This window comes from Austrofundulus limnaeus, unplaced genomic scaffold (assembly GCF_001266775.1).
Source record: "Austrofundulus limnaeus strain Quisiro unplaced genomic scaffold, Austrofundulus_limnaeus-1.0 Scaffold567, whole genome shotgun sequence".
In the NCBI taxonomy this organism is placed as follows: Eukaryota; Metazoa; Chordata; class Actinopteri; order Cyprinodontiformes; family Rivulidae; genus Austrofundulus; species Austrofundulus limnaeus.
The window spans coordinates 261624-265417 of NW_013952969.1; positions in this window are offsets into that span (position 1 = coordinate 261624).

A 3794-nucleotide genomic window follows, 5' to 3' on the forward strand; every position below is an offset into this window, starting at 1 on the left:
TGAGCTGAAGAACAAAAAAAAATTCTGTTTAAAAAAGATAAAAACTGATAGAAAATTCTTCCTCCTTCAGTAAAAGAGGATGTTGGTGTTTTAGATCATCATTTATTTATTTGAGGAGTGATTCGGTTCTTATCAAGGAAACCTTTTAATAAAAACCCAGAGTAAAACCACAAACATCTAATAAATCAAAGAGGAGATTTACACTGAAGAACTGACTTCAACAGGACAAGAATCCAGATCTGAACCAGAACTGTTCCAGTCCAAATCAAATGTGCTGGAAGGTCAGATGCAGAACAGAAGCTGGAACAGACCACTGATCCAGCAGAACCTCCAACAGAACCTTCAACAGAACCTCTAACAGATAACACACACAAAAAAAAAAAACCTAATCAAGTGGATTAAATCTAAAACGGTGCGGCTGCAGGTGTGTACAACAACTTAATGATGTTCACAGACAGAATGAATAAATAAACTCTTCTTACCAGCAGATCAGACGGTCCCACAGGAGAAACTACAAGAACTAAACAGAACCTGAAGTCCAGCAGAGCTGCAACAAACCAGCTGAAGAACTTCCCTGTTCTGAAAAGGTTGGTCAACTCGCATCATCTTTATTAATAAGTACAGGAAGTTATAACACTTCATTATGCAGACAAACCAATCAGAAAAGGTCTCAATGTTAAAAACCTGGTTTTTGGTTGTGTTTTTGTTTTCAGTTTGTGCAGATAGTCTGGAGCTGCTGTCACTGGAGGGCGGAACCACTGATTATCACTCACACCTGCAGATCCTCTCCTGCAATCATCCAGAGGACAAAAGGAGTTGGCTGTCAGTTCTCCAGTGCCTGAGTGTTTGCCTGCAATGGTATCTCATGCTCCCACAGTTTGTTCTCTGTGCTTATTTCTGAGAAGTTTTTTCCCCTGTGGAACGTTAATATTAACTCCTGCAATCTCCTTCCAAGGCTTCCTCCACCATTTCCTGGTTCATCTACCAGAGTTTCCCTGAGCCTCCTCTAGAGCCCAAGATCTCCTGGAGCGGTTCTGAGACTGCTTCAAGGTCTTTGTCCCCGGTCCGCACGGTAATCTGTCCACCGTCCATCGCTCCAACTATCTGGCTGCACTGCACTTTGTCTTTCACTCAACCACCCCCCACTGGTGGACGCTCCCTCACAACCCAAGTAAGAAGTTTTTTGGTTCCTCATCATTTCCTCAGTATGTCTGTTGCTCATCAGATTCTCCTCTGCCTTCAGTGATTCCCTTCCCCCGGGTCTCCAGCCCCAGAAGGAGATTCTCAACTTATTTGCTTTTTATTTGTAAATAAACCTTTTGAACTTTCCTTATCTCCTGAGAGTGTTCTGCATGTGGGTCAAACATCTTTCTAAAAACATGACAGAACACTCAGGCCAGACAGACCCAGCAGACACTCTCAGAACCATCTCTGAACAGAACTCCCTCCCGCAGTCCCGACGCCACTTTAAGAAATCTCGGAGATCAGCAGGTTTTAATCAATCGATTGGACCACTTAACCCATTTCTTGCAGAACCTCCAGCCAGCTCCACCTCCAGCTTCACATCCTGCTCAGATGGCGGCCTCCCCTGCCCCTCCTCCTAATCAGCTCTTCTCATGTGACATCCGTCCACCTTCTCCAGAGAAATATGCAGGTGATGTTGGTCGGTGTTGGGGTTTCCTGTTTCAGTGTTCGCTGGTTTTCAATTATTCCCCTCATTGTTTTCCCCATGACAATGTCAAGATAACTTACATCATCTCACCACTCACCGGGAAAGCCTTGGAGTGGGCGGAGGCTCGTTTCACTGATATCTCAGATTATGGGTGTACATTTGAGGAATTTATGGTGGAGTTTAAACAAACATTTAATCAGGATTCAGATCACACAACTCACTCTAGAAATCTTTGGACTCTAAAACAAGGAAATAGATCAGTTGCTGATTTTGCCATTGATTTTAGAATCAGTGCTGCAGCTTCTGATTGGAATGCCTCAGCTCTGAAGAGTGTTATTTTTCATGTCCTGAATGACTCCATAAAAGATGAACTGGCAACTCTAGATGAACCACGGTCTCTTAATGATCTAATCTCCTTAGCCACCCGTATAGATAACCGTATGAGAGATCGCAACAAAGAGAGATCTAAGAGACCTGCTGTTCACAAGACAAACTTGTTTCCTCCTGCTGCTAATCCTCTCCCATCTCCTAGGCTCACCGATCCAGAGCCCATGCAGATTGGCAGAACCCGTCTCACCCCCGAGGAGCGTCAGAGGCAGATTGAGATGAAACAGTGCCTCTATTGTGGTTCAGCAGCACATTTCATTGCCCTCTGTCCAATTCGGCCAAAAGCCTAGGTCCGCCAGTAGCGTCGGGGAGGCTGGCGGACCATTTAAAGAAAGAACAGAATCCCCACTTACTCCTACCTGCCCCTCTGTTGTTTAACAATGATTCTCTCAGTCTTTCAGTCCTCRTTGATTCTGGGTGTGAACGCAACTTAATTGACTCTGCCATAATTCATCAGTCCCAGATCGAGACCATCCAGCTCTCAACCCAATTGCGTGTAGCGGCCCTCGATGGTAAGCCACTACCTCAAATCACCCACATGACTAAACCCCTCCATCTAATTATCTCTGCCAATCACGGCGAAGACATTTCTTTTTTTGTTTTTCCCACATCTAACTCCTCTGTGGTCTTAGGTTTTGACTGGTTGCAGCAACATAATCCCCACATCAACTGGACAGGCCGACATATAGAGTCATGGTCTTCCACTTGTCACTCAAGTTGCCTTCGATCTGCACTTCCACCCAGCTCTTCTCCAGTGACTGTAAATGAGGCTGACCCTCCTGATCTGACATTAGTTCCCCCAGAATATCATGATCTTGCTCCAGTATTCAGCAAAAGCAAAGCACTATCATTAACATCTCATCGTCCCTATGACTGCGCAATTGAACTTCTCCCTGGTGCCCCATTACCCTCCAGTCAGTTATATAACATTTCACGACCAGAGCGCGAAGCCTTGGAGACATACATTAAAGATGCTCTAGCCGCTGGACTCATTCGCCCTTCCTCATCCCCACTGGGAGCTGGGTTTTTCTTTGTGGGTAAGGAAGATGGCACTCTCCGTCCCTGCATTGATTACAGAGGTCTGAATCTGTAAAGAACTAAATAAAACACTGTAAACACACTCTTTAAACACTGTAAAGAATAAATATCCCCTGCCTCTGATCTCCTCAGCCTTAGAACCAGTTCATGGTGCCACTGTCTTCTCCAAACTTGATCTGCGAAACGCCTACCATCTTCTCCGCATCCGCCAGGGGGATGAGTGGAAGACAGCCTTCAAGACTCCCATAGGACATTTTGAGTACCTGGTAATGCCGTTTGGCCTTTGTAATGCCCTGCTTTTTTCCAGGCTCTCATCAATGACATTCTCCGAGATTTTTGAAATATCTTTGTGTTCGTCTACCTAGATGACATTCTAATCTTCTCCAAAACACAGTCTGAACACAAGAAACGTGCGTATGGTCCTCCAACGCCTCCTTGAAAACAAACTGTTTGTCAAGGCAGAAAAATGTGACTTTCACAAATCATCTGTTACATTCCTAGGCTACATCCTTGAGAGCGGACAGGTGCGGCCCACTCCTGAAAAGATTCAAGCAGTCCTCGACTGGCCCATTCCCCAAACACGCAGACAGTTACAAAGATTTTTAGGTTTTGCAAACTTCTACCGCCGTTTTATCAGAAACTACAGTCAAACAGCTGCACCCCTAACAGCTCTCACCTCCTCTAAGGTCCATTTTAC